The sequence below is a fragment of the Heterocephalus glaber genome, unplaced genomic scaffold, assembly GCF_053883595.1.
Source record: "Heterocephalus glaber isolate CG9 unplaced genomic scaffold, H.glaber_assembly_v1.0 deba00001579, whole genome shotgun sequence".
NCBI lineage: Eukaryota > Metazoa > Chordata > Mammalia > Rodentia > Bathyergidae > Heterocephalus > Heterocephalus glaber.
In genome coordinates this window covers 10,081,583-10,101,406 of record NW_028258360.1, presented here as the reverse complement: position 1 = coordinate 10,101,406, position 19,824 = coordinate 10,081,583, and positions in this window count along the sequence as shown.

Sequence of the window (19,824 nt, the reverse complement as noted above, 5' to 3'; positions counted from 1 at the left end):
AGCTCCTTCGTCCTGGGACCCAGTCCAGAAAGGGTGCGGGTGGATCTGGGGGTGGCTGAGGACGACTGGGGACAGGGATGCCACCTCTGCTCCAGGAAGAGCAGCTCAGTGGCCTGGACACCAGCATGCGGCAGCCCTGGGAGGACACTGGGAGCACACAGGTGACAGCCTCCCGAGCAGGGCGGGGACAGCAACTCTGTCTCCAAAGCACGCCTCACTGGGCTGGTCAGGACACAGGGCAGGGTTCAGCACAGCCCAGAAGCATCTGAAGAGCCTCTCGGGGTGTAGATGGCGGCATCCTCCTCTCTCTTCCAGGTACTGGGGGACCCGACAGTGCGCATTTCTAAGAAGTACCCAAATGAGAAGATGGGGGGCTGGTTATGGACAGGGGTTCACAGCACAGGAGATGCAAGGAAAGACCAAGGAGGGTGGGCGGCAGTGGGGGGACAGGAGCCCCACGTCCTTGAGGACCCATCCCACCCGAGACACTGGGTCCTGGACGTGGCGCACTGACAGGCGCTGCTCTGGGAGGGCCATAGTCACTGGGCCCTGTCCCGACCCGGCTGCCCTCACATGCCTGACACCTGGCTTAGGTGACAGACTCAGATCCGGGGTGACTCACCCCACAAGGGAAGACATTCACCATTGTCTCCCGTTGTTAATTGGTGTCATTATGAAGGAAAAGAGATTTTTTTTTTTTTTTAAAGCATGGCTCAGCAATGAGAAAGCTTTCAAGAAACATCCCAAATTTTCATTCCTCAACTCCTTTCAGGTCTAATTTGTATTAATTCAATTAAGGGCATGTAATTTGGCTGTCACTGAAATTAAATATAAAGAAAAATGTATATTAATGCAAAGGTTGAAGAGTTAGGCACATGAAATTGAAAAAGTTTTTTAAAAGTTAGATTTCTTCCTATAGAGAGAGCTCATTAAGAAGGTGGGAAAGGGGACGGAAGAAAAAGAAAGAAAATTACATATGGTCCTTCTTTTACCTTTTTTTTTTTTTTTTTTGTACCAGAGATCGAACTCGGGACCTTGCACTTGCGAGGCAGGGAGCCGAACCACTGAGCTAAATCCCCGGCCCTTTTACATTTTTAATGTACAAAATTTTTATTGCACCAAAGGTATGTGTCTGAGAGGCTGAGGCAGGAGAATCACAAGTTCAAGGCCAGCTTTGGCAAACAGTAACATAGCAAGATGCTCTCTCCTGGTAACCAAGACAGGGCTGGGGATGTAGCTCAGCACAAAAGCTTTGGGTTCAATCCCCAGCACCACAACAAAAATGTATGTATGAATGCTTATTGTAAAACCAGCCATGGTACAAATTTTGAGTAGGTAGATACACAGGCGCTGCTACCTCTGGTTTACTGATTTCTCCATTTAATTTTTCTGTTTACATCCAAGAGCTCTGTGTGCTTAGGACATGTGTGACGCCCCTTTCTATTCGGCATCATGCTGCACTCACAGGATGGCTGCCTGGGGCAGGGTGATGGCTCACCCAGCAGACCCCAGTGGGGAGCCAACGCAACTCCCCCAAATGTGACGGTGTCCTGCATCCCAGGCTCAGGAGCAACACGCTGCTGAAAATACAGAGCAGAGCGCCGGCAGACAGCCCCCGGGGACATTGGTGCTGCTGGTGACATCACCTTCTGCTACTGTGAGCACATCAGGGCATCACAGCCAAGCCACTGCAGGCAGACCTGGGGGAGCCGCTCCCTGCTGCCAGGAGAGTCGGCCACGGAGTCGGCCACGGCCGGGAGAGAACTCCATGGAATCAAACCCCAGGAGTGGCTTCCTCATGAGTTTCGTTTGGACACTGCCTCGTGCCCCACACCAAGAGTCGAGCCTGCCTCACTTCACGGAGGTTCAGTCACCTAACTCATGCGTGTGCCCACCACTGCAGGCAACGACTCTGAGGCACATCCATCTGGTCCAGGGCAGACCAGTGTCTCACACAGCCAGATCTGACAGACAGAGACCCAACCCGGGCCATCTCCAGGTGGGGAAGGCAAGGCCGCGAGGGCACCTCTGCCAGCCCAGGGCTGGGGGAGGCCGGGCCACTGACACTCAGCACTTACACATGGAACCGAGCTTGGCCAGTGCCTCCCAGGCAGCATGGAGGGGACTTGGGACCCCACAGGGCCTGGGCAGTGGAGGCCAAAGGGCCATTGTCCTCCTCAGCCACATAGCTGGAGGGACAGGGGAGCCACTGGGAAGTCACCTGAGCCCACACCACACCGCGAGGGCGTGGGGCCATCTGTCAGTCCAGGACCTTAGCTTTCACCAGCACAGGCTGCCTTCTCTGCTACAGGCCTCTGGGAAATGGGGCTGGGGCATCCTGGCTGCCATAGCCCAGCCTTGCAGGGGCTGCCCACAAGGATGCTTCCTGGGGTGGGACCCCTGCTTGCCCCGTGTGCCCCTCTAGGTGCCCAGGCTCCCACAGCTGAGTTCACCATGCAGGCTCCTCTCACCCCAGCCTGTGACCCCACGGTGGGGCTGGCAGGCTGGCCAGGTCACTCCCTGCACCTGTTATCAGCCCTGGCTGCCCTTGGACAGCTGACAGCTTCGGCTCCAGTCACCTCGGCTACACAGAAACAGGACCCTCAGATGCTCTATCCCCACTCATCCTATGCACAAGGGCATAGACAGAATGCAAATTAAATCCCAAAAGCCATTTGCCTGTGATGGTGCATTTACTAATTTCAACACAAAGGAGTCAGGAAATGCAGAAGCGGAGCCCTTCCCACGCACAGCTCCCACTCCCAGAAGAGCCAATTACACCCCCACTTCAATGACATGTGACGAGAAACAGCACCAGCATAGGTGAGTTCCTGTTTCTGCAAAACCCAGCTTCACTTCCTGATCCACTATCCACTAATCTTTAAACACATTGGGGTACTACGTGTTTATTTATGTTTGGGTTCTGAAAATAACAACTGTTGGTGGAATGTCCTGTGTGGCCAGAGGGGGCATTGATGCTGAAATGAATGCCCAACCTGTTAAAAATCCAAGTTTGAAATCAGATAAAGTAGGAAATAAATAGTTGTTACACCAAAAGAATTAATAATGGTTCCCTCAGTAAATGACAAATCTCCAATATTTATTTGAATGACAATTTGATCTACAAAGGGAAAGTTTCACACAGTCACAAAGCGGGCAAGTGTACCCAAGCACACAGTATATGTTAGTCACTTCCTGTGGCTGGGACACAATACCCAACACCTGAAAATTAAAGGAGGAGAGGTTCGTTTGGCTCACGGTTTCTGAGGGTTCAGTCCATGGTTGACTGCTCCAAAGCAGAAACAGCATGGCAGAAGGGGCTGGCAGAGGAGAGTTGCTCACCTCACAGCAACCAGGAAGCAGAGAAAGCAGAGAGGAGCCAGGCCAAGTACACAGCCTTCTAGGTCACACCCCAGTGACCTCCTCCAGCCAGGCCCCACCTCCTACAGCACGTTCAGCTGCGAACTCATCCACAGATCAATCTACTGATGGGCACAGCGTCCCCGGGAGCCAGCACCTTCCAGAAGCCCCACCTCTGGACATGAGAGGCTTGTGGGGGACATTTTAGAACTAACCCGTAACACAGTCAGCCAGTCCTTGAAATTAAAAAACAGGTTCAGAAACCCTGAGAGAAGAAAGTGAGTTTGTACACATCACAGTGTGTGCTGCCCTTGGCAACCCTGCCCCTGGGGACCCTGGACCCTGTGCTGTGCGTAACGGACACGCTCGGGTGGACACACTCCCCCAGAGTGGCCTCTGCCTGCCCTTTGCAGCAGAGTTTGCTTTCTGCAGTGGCCTCGTGATGACCTCCTCTCTGGATTCACACCAGGAACGAAATGCTTGGTGGCAGTAAGTGTGGTTTGCTCCTTCCAAACTGGCAGTCTCTGAAAAGTTGGTTTGCCCCAAGAATTCAATGAAAGCTTTCCTGTCACCTACTGGCCACCCACACACCTGCTGGCAGCGGAGACCTGACAGGCAAGTGCTCTGGGGAATACCGCGTTGGCCCAGTCGGACTATGGGGCACACAGCCTGGTCCCCTCTGCAGCAGGGATGGGGACAACTGCCGAGGCAGATCTCCTCCCAGGTCCAGGCAGCCCTTCGCTGTCAGCCTAAGCTGTCCCCAGATGGCTGTTGGGCAGGCCTGTGGGAGGGAAGAGGAAGGACGGGGAAGCCCTGCCTCAGGAGGCTCCAGCCCCGCCAACAGGCGCTGGCGGGATGAACCTGGTGCTCCAAGATACAGCCTGGGGTTGACGCTCCAAATCCCCAAAAGCTCAGGATTCCACAAAACACACAGTAGTGGCCAGCATCTCCCCAAGGACGCAGCCCTCCTGGCGTCAGAGAGGAGACCAGACTGCATATCCTGTATCACTAGTGTAGGGAAAGATAGACGAGAATTCAAAATTCCGGGGAGGGTTTCAACTCAATCCATATGTCATTCACACCATCATGAAGTCAAAAAGTGGAGCCATTGTAGGTTGGGCTGCAAGAAAACTCTTCTTTAACCCACCATCCTTTAACACATTCCACAGAGTCCCCTCCTGCCACACCCCAGCCTGAGTGGGCAGCAGCTTCCTTTTCTCCCTGTGGCCACCAGGAAGCCACCTCAGTAACACCCTACATGGGGTCAAAAGTCAGGTCACACCCTGGACCACTCAGGAAGTCGCTCCAGACCCGGGAGGCAGGAGGTGAGCTGCAGTGCCTGCCACCCTACCCCACCCCAGCCAGGTGGCAGGCAGGATGGCAACAAGCCCAGCAGTGTGGCCATCCCATGGTGTGCCTGACATGTGAGGTACACGCTGGGATTTGCACAGCAGAGGGGAACTCAAACCACCTCCTTAGCAACTTCCCCTAGGGACTCGTGGCCCTTGAGTGGCCCCTGCTATGTGGCTCTCATGTCTCCTGCATGCTCACCTGGGCTCACCTCCACCACTGACCCGGGGCCAGACTGAGGGCTGCCAGGCCCTCGTGCCACTGAGTCCTATCCACACCTATGAGCTCCTCCTGCCAGGCTGCACCCTGGGATGGGGGTCTCCCTCTGACTCACCTTGATGCTGAGCCTCCCCAGCTGCTGTGACAAACATGGTGGCTGAAAACAACAGCAGTCGTTCCCTCCCGGTCGGTTCTGGGCCAGAACCCAGAGCTGCTGAGCAGGTTCCTTCTGGGCCAGCAGGGAACCAAGCCCCTCCTGCCAGGCTTCTGATGGCCTCTGTGTCCCTCCTCTTCCCTCTGTGTTCTTTGGCCCAAATTCCCTTTCCAAAGGACAGCGCCACCACACTGAGGCCTGGACCTGTCGTCTGTAGGGGTCGCCCCGTCACACCTTGCAGGTGAACCTGGGTCCCACTCCACCTGTCTCTTCCCTACACCCTGCACCGGCCACTCGGGGCTCCTCCCCACTGTGCCCACCCCAGCCCACAGCTCAAACTGCCGCGCAGCCCCTACACGGGCACCGCCTCCTCCTGGCTGTCACAGCAGCAGCCTGGGTGAAAGTGTGCACCGGTGCCACCCTGGGGAGCACCCATGGGCACCTCCTTCCCCACAGAGGTCCGGGGGGCCCATCTGGGGCTGCTGGGACCCAAGAGCCTGTGTCCAGATGCCAGCTCCGGGCTTCCTCAGGCCAACAGGTGCTCCTCAGAACCTCTTCCACTGCTCCTGCAACCCCCGGAAGCTTCAACCTTTTCCCACAGGGCCAGGAAGTACGTGTGCCACAGGCTACCAGGTTAGCCAAGGTCCTCCAGCAGGGGCATAGGTGGCCCCTACGGATACCATCCCAGGAGACCCTGCTGGTAGCTCTTTCCAGCAGAAGCACCAGCATCACCTGTGCTGATGGGTCCACAGAAGCCCAAGCAGCGACCACCTGGTGACCCAGTCAGACGGGAAGGTATGGCCAGCTGCAAGTGTGATGTCAGCCACAGCCACAGCAGACTGCAGACACCAACGATTCCTGAGCCTCTAAGTACAGTATTTTAAACTCTCTGTAGGATGTGACTGACCCTAACAAGATGATGAGAGTACACTGCATGAGTGTCTTTGCTGTTTCTCTCATTGCTGAGACAAAATACCCGAAACCCAAAGCTAAAGGAGGAAAGGTTAATTCAGCTCACAGTTTATAGTGGGCTGGCTCCAAGGCAGGGTGACACTCGCATCACAGCAGAGGGGCATCGCGGCAGAGGAGAACGAGTTCGTGGTGGGAAAAAGGTAGCAAGGCAAGCAAGCCACGAGCCATGAGTGACAACAGCGCATCTTTCTGCCCCTTTTATGTTCTATCTGGCTTAGGGCAGTGCCGAACCAATCCACGGACTAACTTATTAATCACACACTCTAGATCCAGCCACCTCTGGAAAAGCCCCACCTATGACTGCATGAGGCTTTGGGGGAACAGCTAGACACAAACCATGACATTCTGCCCCTGGGCTGCAAAAGACTCGGGCACGTACCTTTATGCGAAAGGCATTTAGTCCGTCTCTAAGAGTTGCTGAAGTCCTAACAGTTTCAGCACTGCTGAGAAGTCCAAATCCAAAGTCTCCTCTGAGGTTAAGGGAAACTTTTAGCTGTGAGTCTCTGCACAAATGAGAAGGAAGTTAAACACTTCCAACATTCAATGGCTGGAAATAGATATTTCCATTCCCAAAGGTACAAAGAGGAGAACAGAAAGAAATGGAAACAAAGCAAGTCCATAATCCAACGGGGAAAACATTAAGTCCCACAGGTCCTATCCAGCATCCGAGGCAATCTGTGGCAAGTCGTGATCTCCAAAGGGCTTGGCGGCTCCGCCTCTATGGCACTTCCAAGGTTGTAGCTTCCATGGCTTCTCTCTGCTCCCTCCTTAGAGTTTTCCTCAATCCATGCTCCTGGCTTCTCCAAACTTCTGGGGTCTCCACTGCACCTTCGGCTTCACACTCACAGCTTCACACACGGCCCTCTCAGGAGCACACTGCCTGGCCTCCCAGGCCTTCTTCTGAAATCTAGGTGGAAGCCTTCCTGACCCCACAACTCTTGCTTTCTGCATGCACATAAAGCCAGCACCACGTGGATGATGCCAGGGTCTGCTGCCAGCTGGAGCAGTAGCGAGGCTTCCTTCTGTCTTGGCTGTAGGGGTTGAGTGCCTGGATCGATCAGCATTCTGAAACTAGTTCAGAGGAACAACCTCCCTAGGCTGTGGCCATGTTGGAACATGGTGCTCTGGGGCTCTCTTCTCAAAGCAGAGTGTTCACTTTGCAATTTTGAGGATGCATAGTGTGAAGTCCTGCTGGTTCTTGTGATGTCCTCAGATCCCTTCTATTCCATTCCTTCTCAGCAATCAAGATCTCCTCTTCTCTATCTCTGCAGTCCACAGCTTAACTGTGGGTCCTTTTGGGCTAAACCAACATTTTAAACTATTCTGCTGGGCTCTCTGCTTTTGATTCTCAACATATATCTGGCTGAAAGCCCCCAACAGCAGCCATGCCACGGCCTTAATATTAGGCTGCCTTGAAAGTTCTTCTACAAGATTAGTCTGCTGCCCTTCATCTCAGTCTCAGGCAAAGTCTCTGGACATGAGCAAAATGCAGACAAACTTTCTGCCATGGCATAACACATCACCTGGACTCCAACAGCCAACGTGGTCCTTCTTCCCAGCAGAAACCTCCCAAGCCTGGTCTTTTCTGGCAGAATTTCTACCAGTATTCTGGTCTTTTGAGCCCTGACCAGAATGTCCCATCAAGTACAGCCTCAGAGATTCCAGGGCTGCTTTTTCAGCCAGTGTCTCTGAACCTTTCCTAACCCTTCCCACGAGCCAGTTCCAAAGGCTCCTGAACCACGTGGTCAGGTACAGTCACAGCAATGACCCCACTTCTCTGGTACCAAATTCTGTCTTGGTTATTATTCTCATTGCTGAGACCCAATACCCAACACCCAAAGTTAAAGGAGGAGAGGTTTCTTTGGCTCACAGCTTGTAGAGGATTCAGTCCATAGTTGGCTGGCTCTGAGGCAAGGTGGCACAGCAGAGGGGCATCACAGAGGAGAAACAGTTCATGCTGGGCAGAAGGTAGCAAAACAAGCAAGCCACAAGCCACAAGTGATGATAGCAGCTTCCTTCTGCTCCTTTTATACTCTATCTAGGCCACCCAGCTTAGGGTGGTGCCAAACCAATCAGTGGACTAATTTAGTAATCACACACCCTTGACCCCAGCATCACACTCTAGATGCAGGCCCCTCTCAAAAAGCCCTCCTATGGGGTCGGAGATTTAGCTCAGTGGTTTCACTGCCTGCTGTGCAAGCGCAAGGACCCAAGTTCGATCCCTGGTACCAAAACAACAAAAACAAAAACAATCAAAAAGCCCCCCTATGACTGCATGAGGCTTCAGGCAACACCTGGACATAAGCCGTAACAATGAGATTTTAGAAAATATGCTTCAAAGTTTTAGAAAAGAAATCTGGGTGGTGATAATCATTTCACAATACTTAGGCATCTGTGAATGTAAACCAAAAGGAAACAGGGTGGTTTTCATGCAGTGTCCACAACCTGTGGACGAGAGCACCAAGATTCATGGTGACTCGGGTGACGGGTGTTTGCGCTGAGCGGCAGGCCAGCCTCTCTCCTTAGCTGTCAGGACTTCCGGGCTGCTACAAAAGCTGCCTGCAAAATGTCAATGCCTAGGCTGCTGCTCCCCGTGCCCACACCACGGTCTCTTCCAGGCTGAAGGCCAACCTGAGCCCACGACTGCCCGCAGCCACCTTCCGCTGCCACCGCTGCTGCGATGGGATGATCCAGCTTGCCCAGCTCCCGCGTGAGCCGGTGCTTCCGGAACGCCTGTTTACTCCGGCTCCTCCAGGGCGCCAGTGCCAGCAGCGTCCCCCTGGATGTTTGCTCAGCTGCAGAAGGTCCCACTCCTGCTCACAAAGGCCTGAGCCCAGCGCTCTGGTGGCTGTGTTTGCCGACCCTATCGCTCGCCTATCTCGCAGAGCCATGCACACCCCCGTGACACGCACGTCTGCCGGGCAGCTGGGCACACGCAGGCAGTGGTCTGTGAGTGAGGGGCATTCACACCCTCCTGTCGCCCTGCCCCCAGCCCCCCAAAGCCTTGTCTCCCTCAGGGGCTGGCCACTCCCAAGGGTGATTTCAGAGCACACCCCTCCCCAAGGCTGGGTCTCCCCAAGCAACGCCGGTGGGCTGGGCAGGGCGTGGGGAGCCTGGGAAGGGAAAGGATGCTGCAAATGCACCCACGGAGGGAGAGAAAGTCAGCCGCAGCTGGAGCTGGGTGGACACACGTGACACCGACCGCTGGAACTTTCTTCTCTGCTGACAATGACTCCGCTCACACATTCGAATCTAGCAAAAATTCCATAAAGTGGTGGATAAAAAATTCTCTCTTTTCCAAAGCATAAAAACCTGTTCGCCGTGGTGAAGCCTTTGTCCTGGGAAGCGTGCTGGGGCCCCTCTGCCCATGTAGGAAGGTGTGCACTGGGGCTTGCAGGGGCAGAGACAGGGATCAGCCTGCAGGGTGAGCTGGGGGTTCTAGGTGCCCGGTGGGTATGAACTCCCCTCGCCATGCTTTGCAGGCCGGAGCGTGGTGCCAGACATGCGGTCACACGCTGCGTGTCCATTGCACTGCCTATGTCACTCCGCTGGGCTCAGGGGGAGGGAGCTGCCTGGCCTCAGCACCAGCCCCCCAAGCCCATCGGCGCCCAGCGGGGAGATTGCGGGTGCTGGACGCAGCTGCCCTGCCCGGGCCATGTCCGCCTCCCCAGTCCCGCCACGGCTGGCCCACGTGGCCCCACCACAGCCGTCCTGGCAAGTGCTGGCCACATCTCCCACTCGCTCAGTCCAGGTGTTCCACTGCTGCTCTGTTCTTTCGGAGGTGAGCTGGGGTGCCTTCCTCTCCTGTTCCTCTTCGCTGAGTTTCCCACATGCTATGCCTCGCCCGTCAGAGCCACACATGAGCAGCCCTGAGTCACGTGGGTTCTATGGGGCGCAGGACGGCGCCTCTGCAACAGGAAGTAGACTAAAGGGAAGCTTCTAGAACTGCACCAAGACCAGCACCCACCCCCAGCACCACGTGCCTCGTGCCAGCCTGGTTTCCAGCTTCCAGATTCCGCTGAGTGTGATTATCCACATGGTGTTCGGCACACTGACACAGCTCCCGGCCTCCGGCTCTCTCACCACCCGGGCGCAGGGTCTCAGCTCTGCTCTCTGAGACCCTCTCCACTTCTCAGGGCTGTGGTTCTTTGTGCTTCTTTAACAGCTTTGTTGCAGCATGACTCATGTGTCATTCATGCACACATTCGGAGTATAATTTAATGCTTTCACCACAGTCACGGGTGTGTGGTGCGTCACCACCTTCGACTTTAGAACATTTTCATTCCCACGAGGGGCTGGTGTGCACTTCAGCACACTGCTTGGTTGTTTTGATTCCCTTCCCACCTCCTCCCCCTCGGCTCACCTCCCCGCCTCCAGTCACCTGCCATCGGTTCTGCACTTTCATCCGTTTCCACCTGGGGTTTCTCCTTTGGCAGCGGCCTTGTGAGACTGAGACATGGCTCTGTTCTTATCTCAGAGGAAGGCCTTGTGGTCACCGATGGGGAAGAAAGGAAACCTTAGCAGTCTTTATTTCACGTCACTGAAGGGAGAAAGAACACCAGCGCCACACTTGCCGTCCCAAAATTCAACAAACGCGAGTCAAAACAGACAAAATGACCTTGTGGATTTGAAACAGTGAAGCAAGAGGGGCCAGAGAGAAGGCATTGAGAGTTTTTGCTGTGTTTTTGGTGTGATGATGCTCAATTCTCCACTCAGGCACTGCTGCAGGTTCTGATTCGCCATTCAAGTTAGGGAGCCAATCCCATCAGTGTGGGAAGGCTTGCAGGCCTTCGATTTCACCGCTTCTGTTGGTGAAACGCCGGGCCAGGTGCCAGCTCAGGGGTCCCAGCCCCACAGCCCCAGGGCCCACCTGCGAGTAGCCCCTGCCAGGAGCCCTGCGTACACAGCCAGCGCCGTGCCACCCACGCCCCTGCAGGCAGCTGCCAGGCTTTCCCACCCCCAAAGCCAGTGCCGCTGGGCAAGTCTGGCCTAGGGGGCAGCCACACTCGAGGGTGGCCAACATGTGTGGGAACCCAGGCGCTACCCGCCAGGGAGCCTGCTCTGTGCTTGAGGAAAGTGTCACACTCACCTGTCACCCCCTGCGGCCCTCTGCCCACCACCACCAAGACCCTGAGGCCCTGAGCATCTGCAGGGTGGCAGCTGGGGACCTGGTCCTGCTTGGCCCCCTGGGCTCCTACTCCGGGTGCCTGCTGCTGCTCCTCACTCTGCCGCCTGAGCGCCTGTGCCCAGCTCCAGCACCTGCATCATCTGTGTCATGCCTCACAGCACCAACCCAAGGCGTCGCGTGGAGGGTTCAGACCCAGGAGCTTCCCAGGGTGGTCTGGCCACGAGCGGCATGAGCGATGCTGGGACTCACCCCGGCCTGGGCACATGAGGCCGGCAACCTCGGGCAGTCACCACGCGCCCTCCACAGCCCAGGGCCAGCTCGCTCGGCCCGCCCTCGGCAGGTTGGCTTTGCTGGAATTAGTCTCACCCTGCATGTGCAGCCAAAGAGCAGTGTGGAAATGGCCGGCATCCACGCACTCCCAGCGGAGCAAGTGGAATGGGGGTGCGTGGGAATGAACGGCTCTGAGCCGGGAGCCACGGCTTGGAGCCAGACACCATTTCCTCTGGAGGAGGGGAGGCCGGTCTAGCTGCTCCGCCTGCAGCACCCTCCCTGTGCTTTCCCTGGCTGTGCTGCATCCTGAACCTGGGGCGCACGGGTGGCCAGCACTCCCCCAAGCCTCCCCAACATGGTGACCGGCACAAAGGCCCAGGGGCTGCTGGGCTTGCAGCTGGGCAGAGGCCACGCGCCACAGGTCCCTCAGAAGCCACTTCCGGCCCACGCCCATGCGATGGCAAGGTGAGCCACCAGCAGGCAGGACAGGAGCTGCCCAGGGCCCAGAGCTGCAGCCCCTCTCTCCCTCCTCAGCAGACGCGGAACCCTAGCCCGACTCCCTTTCTCAGGCTCCTTCCCACTGCACATTTATTTTAAGAGGGCTTTTGCTGACATCTGGTGGCACTGTGGGAAACGTCACCTCCAGAGGAACTGCATGGGCCAAGGACAGGAGAGGGTAAATGCAGGGCTCCCAGCACCCCACCCTCGGCCTGGACAATGGACCCTGTAGCCGGGCTCCATTTCTACGGGGGCTAAGACAGTGGGGTGCAGCTGACTCCGCCCTCACTCTGGGGACCGCATGCCCGAGACGCGGCAGGGCACGGCAGGCCCAGCCCAGACACAGCACACTGCTGATCTGGAGGCAGGATGACTCTGTCACCCTGTGTGGCTGGCGATGCCCGGGCACGGGGCTTCCCTAGCCGGCCTGAGCCAGGCTCCGCCCATGCAGGAGGGCCGGGCAGCCTCAGAGTGGCACGTGTCCCAGTGGGAGAGGCTCCTCCAGCCGCCCGGCCTGCTGTGCACTGACAGCAGGCAGAGGCCAGGACACAAGCTGCTCCTTCCGCAAGGAGTGCACAGAGTGAAAATGCTTCTGCAATCACGAGTCATGTCCAGGCCCGGGCTCCTCAGTGACATGTGTGGAAAAGGTCCCGGCCTCAGCCCCAGGTGTGAATACACGTGCCGAGGCCCTGGTTTGGCAGAGGCCCGCTCCTGCTTGGATGAAGGGATAGAGGGATTTCTCATTCCCAGTGGAAGACTCGCCAAACAGCACGGGCAGCGACTACACCTCCGTCAGACTGGCACAGGACACACACCAACGTCTGCCTGTGCCTGGCTATGTGATACCCCAGGGATGCCGCAGAGCTTATGTTACAGCAGCACAGAGAGATGCCGGACAGAGCCGCCCCTCTCCTCCGTGTCTGCCCGGGCCCCACACACCTGGACGTGAAACTCCTGCTCCATCAGCCCTTCCTGCTGCCTCCACCCAGGGCTCAGCTCAGGACCCTGTCTTCCACTTCTCACTCTTATGAAGGAGACCACAGCCCCCTCCACCATGCTGAGGGGTGCCGTCTGCCAGAGTGTGGACCCCCACCTGCACCCAGGGCTGCATCTCCGGGTCTGCTTGGAAGATGGAGGGCAGCAGGCTCCCGCTGTGTCTTCCCCAGTGAGCCGGCCCTGGGCACAGCAGAGTCGTGGACTGGCACCAGCATTCCTGGGTGCTTCCTCCCCACAGAGACCCCTCTCTGGCCCTGACCACCTCCTGTCATGACCCTCCAGACCCCTCTGAGCCTAGGCCCAGTCCCTAGCCCTGGCCACACCCACCTGAGGGCCTCTCCCCAAGCCAGAGCTCTCCCTGTCCAGGGAAGGCCCTTGGAAAACAAAGCCATGCTGGGCTCCAGTGCACAAGTCATCAGGGGGCAGCGGAGCCCACACCCCACGCCCTTGAGGCCCCTCTGCTCTCCAACGGGGTTGGGAAGGGCAAGGGGGCTACCTGTGTGGCACCCCTGCCAAGACCACTTCAACACCCACGCTGCTTCCATTCTCCAGGGAAGGGGTTCTCTCTCAGACCCGCTGGGCACCAAGGGCAGAACGCAGCTGCCAGGTGAAGCCAGCCCGGGCCCCAGACTTGAAGACACAGCGCACCCCCGCTCCCCGCTCCGGGGGCTCCTCTAGGCCCAGGCCCTCTCATGTGGCCTCCAGCATCCAAAGTCACCACCGGACCCTGCTGCTGGCACCCACGTCCATTCATGGCCCCGGGGAGCCCAGCCGCAGGACACCTGCCCCTGTCTAGAGGAGCCGTGCATGTCTCAGCCAGGCTCTCGGGGCACAGTGCTCTTGGGCCCCATGGCCCTGGGCCCTTGCCCCTGAGGCCTTACCCAGCCTGCCGACCTCTCCGCCTGACTGGCCTGTGCCCTCGGGCCTCCCATCTCCACGGGCACTGCAGCCGCTGACCTCCCTCCTCGGGCATCGGTCCAGTCCTAGCAGGCAGTGACCTCTGAAGGGCAAGCCAGGCCTCGGATTCACCCAAATCTCTCCTCGGGAGCTACTCCGGCTTTTGGAAACAGAATGACTGTGGACAGCAGCTTTTAGACAAGCCTCCCGCTGCAGCAGAGTTCACCCGTGAGCAGCCTGTCTGCTGCCTGCCTCACCTGGGGCTCCATGGCCTGGGTGAGGAACCGAGGCCACTGCTCTTGGAAGGGGACAGGGGCAGCCCCCAGCCCCCCGTCCTGTTGCAGCCCCGGTGCCACCGGGAGGGACTGAGCGCCCAGGTGCAGGACAGTGATAGTCCTGAAGCGACGCACATCCTGCTTGCCAGGCCACAGCACCACACCCACGGAGGAGAACCCACTCGGCCGCCGGACACGAAGATGCACAGGCCCGGTGTCGGGTGTGACACGCGCAGCGGAGGCCGACAGGTGTGCGTGCAGATCACAGCCAAGGCTCTGGTCCATGGACAGACGGACGGACAGACCTGTACCGGGCAGATGTGCAGAAAGGAGGCAGACCTGACCAAAACAGATGGGGACCAGCTACATTTTTAAAATTTGTAGCAGTGAAAGACACATTGCCATGAATCCCCTTCAAATTCCTCCCCTCTCTTCCAACACACTCGTCCCATCATCCTTGTCTCTTTCTGAAGCAGCTCTGGAGTCCTCTTTCCTGAGTGTGTTTATGAGATGTGATCAAAAATGCAGTGACTGCTGCTGCTGAGCGCTGTCCAGCAGAAAGGCAGCTCATAAAACACGACACTGTGTCCTCGTCCACCTCAGGCACCAAATCTGGCACCGTTCAACTTTGGCTCTTCCTCAAAGTCAAAATGACCTTGGAAGGGAAACATCAGGACACGTGCTACGAGGGGACAAAGTGAGGCCCTCAGGAAAGAGGACTTCTAGTAATGCTTCAGACAGTGAGATAAATGTGTTTGAAGCAGTGGGGGAGTCTTTTGGGGGATCCAGGGCAATGTGTCCTTTGCTGTAATCATTTTTTACACTGAGGCATTCACTGTGTTTTACAATCGCACCTGTATGTAGGTCTACAGATACACAGTCGAAACTCTGGTACAGATGAATGCACACAGCTGGAAAGGGGCTGGCGCAGTACAGAGGAGCAGATGGAGAGGCAGGTCTGGCCCACCCACTGGGCGCGACACCCGCACTTCCAGCCCTCAAGCTCCATCTGTGCCCTGCCCAGGCATGGTGGGAGGGAGAGAACAGACCCGCCCGCACCTCGGCAGCCAGCGCCCTCTGCTGGCAGGGCTGGGCAGGCAGCGCCACACCCGCTGCCCCGCTGGGCTCTGCCCAGGGCCTCTCCAGGGCGACCTGAACCCTTCACAGCCTGGGAGCCACAGGGAAGGAGGTGACGAGTGTCCGCGCCTTCGCGACCAGGCACCTGGCTGAGCACAGGGCGGGGAAACGACTGAAGAGCTTCATCCTCCAGGGTGGTACAGACTCAGCGCAGCACACAGGGTGCTGGGGAGAGGCCTCCAGGGTGGGGGCCCTGGGGTCGGGACCTCAGCCTGCGTGGGGGGCTCTGGCATCGGGAGGCGCCAGGACCAGCCCTCTGCTCCTTCCTGGGCTGCATGCAGCATCCCGGAACCCAGGCCTCGGGCTCTGTCTCCATCGCCCTCCAGGACAGAGATGTCCCCACCCGGAACAGGGAGGAGAAGCCAGCTCTCCCGCCCTGGTCAGGTGAGCCAGGCGAGGGCAGGGCTCAAGGGTCGGGTCAGGAGGGAGCCTGCCTCAGGCACCACCACAGCAGGGCCTGGTCCAGTTCTGCCCACTGGCTGAGCAGCTGAGGAGAGCTGCTCCCCCTGGCACCACTCCAGGCCCGGGTGACACTAGGGTCCTTCACGGGACCTCTGCCTGGCTCCTGCCCTAGAGAACGGCAGGGCAGCCTCTGGGTGAGGAAGGAAGTCCTGGCCTCTGTGTGCTGCCCACCCCGACAGCTCCTGGCCGGCCGGCTCTTGGGCAGAGGGTGCCGGAGGCCGGACAGGACGCCCTCAAGGCCATGCTGCTCCTCTCTGTTTCCTCAGAACCAGGGAAGGCGAGTCCAGCAGCACCACACCCTGCCTCTTGGTGCCTGAAAGAGGAGCCAGAGTCAGGCGCTGCCCAGCTGAACTGTGGGAGCCTGGAAGACCCAGCATCTTGTGGCCTGAACAACCAAGTGTGTACTCGGGGTCAGTCCCAGCAGAAACCAGCTGCTGCTGGCTGCTAGCACATTGGGCCGGGAAGGCTTGACACTGACCTGCCACTGCACACGGGACCACAGCGAGGCCTGGCCAGGACAGGGGACAGTGCCCCCTGCCCTCGCCCTGGCCAGCAGCAACTAGGCTCTGGGTTTGGGCCACTGGGGCCGCACCCCACTTCCACGGCACCCCAGAGGATTTAGGGTGGGACCCCAGACGGCCACTGGCTCAGGGAGCCGTCCAGAGCCTGGCTGTCTGCACTGCACACCTCCCTCAGGACAGGGAACCCCTCTGCCCACCCCCGGCCCCACTGCACCTTTCCATCCCCTGCACCCACCCCCCAGCACCTGGCCGCCTCGGCTTCACCCTGGGCATGCTCCCTGCGGGGGCTCTGGTCCTCTGTCCTCCCTCAAGTCCTGCTCGGGATGACCTGGTCCCCGTCCATGGAGTCTCAGGGCCTCAGCCCACAGGCGCCTTCCCCCACACCTGAGCCGCATCCACCTGGAGGCTCTGCCGCTCTGCCGCTCTGCCCACACCTGCCCGCCTGCCGTGCCCTCCACCTCTCCCTGAGGGTTTCCGAGCCCCAGCCAGATGCCAGAACAGAGGGCATCACCCTCCCGTGTGCAGACACAGACAGGGACAGCACCGCACTTCCTGGCTCTGGCCTCTGCTCCTCCTCCCACTCCTGCTTCTTCCTGTGGCCCAGAGCCCAGAGGCTACCGAGAACCTGGGTCCTGTCCCCATGCCCACTCGGCCTGACCCCATCCCCCTGGTCGGACAGCCAGTCCCCGGGACCACTGGCCACCGCCTGGACTCCCCACACACGCCTGAGTCTCACACACACCACCAGCTCATCCCGGACCTGCGCCTTCATCCAGCCACCCCGCCCCCTCCTGTGCTGTCTGCCCAGGCCTCTGTGTGGCATAGGACACTTCTGGCCCCAGGGACCCCGCTGCCCCCTCCCCGCAGCAGACAGCAGGGTCCCTGACCTCGCCCCCACCCTGCAGGGCCATGTGGGACCTCTCCTCGGGCACTGCACTCCTGTGCAGCACACAACGGCCTCCCCAACCAGGGAGTGCGGCAGCTGTGGGGCCCAGGCAGCCAGCGTGGCCAGGTGAGCGGGGAGGGGCCACCAGCACAGCGAGGTCGCTCTGCAGGGGAAGGGGTCAGGCCCACATTGGAAAGTCCCCGGGCAAGGGGTGGCAGGCACGTGTGTGTGTCTGTGTCCACACCTTCGCAAGCACCTGCTGGAAGGGCCCCAGAGAGGTCTCGAGGTCAGCCAGCTCTGGGAGGGGTTCAGGTGGGATGGCAAGCCAGGCCTCAGGCTTCATCACTGCAGCCACTCTGTGCTGCAAAACACGTTCCTTAAGGGGAGAAAAGAAATAAAATCAAAATTCTCCTGGGTAAGCCTATAAGTCCATACACAAAAACCAGCACATAACTAAATAAATGCATAATTATGCCTAATTTAAGGTGCACTTCAGGTTGGAACATGAAGAAATGTTCAGGTGAAATAGAAATAGAAACAGGAAGAAATCCAAGGAGAAGCAGACAGAAATATGAGCTGCAAGAATATTCTACAATCTGAGGGGCTCCGATGAGGTCAGCCTTCCCACTGCCAGGACAAAATACCCAACACCCAAAACTCAGAGGAGGAGGGTTATTTGGCTCATGGTTCGGGGCTTCAGTCCAGGGCTGGCTGCTCCAAGGCAGGAACCGTGTGCCAGAAGGGTATGAGGCCAAGCCAGTCTACTCACAATGGCCAGAAGCAGAGCAGGGGACAGCGCCAACAAGCAACAGAAGCCCCTAACAGCACAGCCCAGCGACCCCTCCACCCATCCCCCTGCCAACAGCACCTCCAGCTGAGTACCAGTGGACTGGCCCATGAATGAGCACCGTCCCCCAGTCCCCCCGGGAGTCTCCCGTGCAGCCCGATGACCCTCAGATTAACGGTCACAGGTGTCCTGAGGCACAGCCCTCCATGTGACCTGTGACAGGAGCTGACCGCAGGCTACAAGGGGAGGTCCATGGCATGGCGCTCTTCCACACAGGTCAGCGCAGCCTCCATTTCCCCGCCCGGCCCGGCCAGGCGAAAGGTCCCCTGAGCTGCAGTGACAAAAGGTAGGTTGTGTCACTTGTGCTGATACACAGGAAGCCAAGGAAGAGGCAGAAAGTTGGGGCTCTGTGACCAGCAGCTTCGTTTGCAAATGCAAAAAGACCAAACGATATTATTCTACCTTCTTCCAACTCGCTGAGCAAACATCCAGGTATCGGCACCACGGTCACAGCGGCTCTGCTGCACAGGCCCAGCGGCCCCCTCAAGGCACAGCCAGTGGAAGCTGCAGCAGAGAACAGACACAGTGACCGGGCTGCGTCCTCCTCAGGGAAGGCAGGTGAGGGGCTAACAACGGGGACCTGAGTCCTCCGTCTGCTCACACGAGGCCACTGCTCACACCAGTGCATGCTCCAGGTGCCGGCGGCGGCGGAGGTGACAAAGTGGACCAGGTGAGGGACTGCTCCAGGATCAGCGGTAGCTTCCCTGCCAAGGCAAACGGGCCTCCTCTTTCTAACATTGGCTTTAAAAAAAAACTGTAGTTAAGCCAGGCGTGATGGGGCACACCTGTAATTCCAGCACTTGAGAAGCTGAGGCAGGAGAACTGCTGCAAGTTCAAGGCCAGCCTGGGCTACATAGTGAGACCCTGTCTAAAACAAAAACAACAAAGAAATTGTAGGCAGAAACTTAACAATGCACAGTGTCCCTCCCATCTTAATTTGTGTGGAAGCTGAACACAGGCCCAGGTGGTGGAGCAGCTGATCTCCAGGGCTGGCCCAGGGCAGGGCGGGTGGCGGGCGGGAGGACTTCCAGCCCCTGGCACACATGGGAGGGCACTTGGGGGGGGGCTCGAAAGAACCCACCCTGGCCTCGGGGAGACAGCACAGGCCCTCGCTGTATCCCCAGCCTTCTTCCCCTCAGCCCGCTGGGCTCCCAGAAGACAGCAGAGCTGACCTTGCCTCGAGCTTCCTCCAAGGTCGGGTGTGTGGGCCCCGCCGGCGAGGATGCAAAGCCCACAGCCCCAGTGGTCCCGCCAGCCCTGCAGGGACTGCCTGGGGCTTGGCCTGCGTCCTCCAGGCTGGTAGCTCCAACCATGGAGCTGCACTCTGGCCCTCTTCGGATGTGCCTGGCGTTGCCTGGGCTCGGGCGTCTGCCTATTCCTTAGCGGGCAAGAAGAAGCCATCTCTAGAGGCCGGGCCTGCGACCCTCACAAGCACACACTCTTCCCTGTCGACTCCTTTCTGCCGCGCCTGGGAACCACTGCTTCCGTGAAGTCTGTGCACATTCTCCCGCGCTCCCGCTTCCTACCGCTAGGTGGCGCCAGCCCACACGCTCCTGACCCGGGAGCCTCCGGAAACGGCCGCGGTCGCCCCGGTTCTTCAGGAAAAGCAGGCCGAGCTTGGCGGCGCCTCACTCCGCCAGGATGCGCGGCTGCACCGGTGCTGCCGGCGGAACCATGTCCCGGACCCGAGCAAGGGGCTCGGGGCTGGCGGAGCCTCCTGCCCACTGTGGGCTCCGAGCAGGGCCCGGGGGCTCGGGAGCAGCCTGGATCCAGGGCGGAGACCTGCTGCCCACATCCCTCACCTGCCGGCCGGACGCCCCAGGACGGAAGCCGCCGGTCCTGAGCCCGCCCC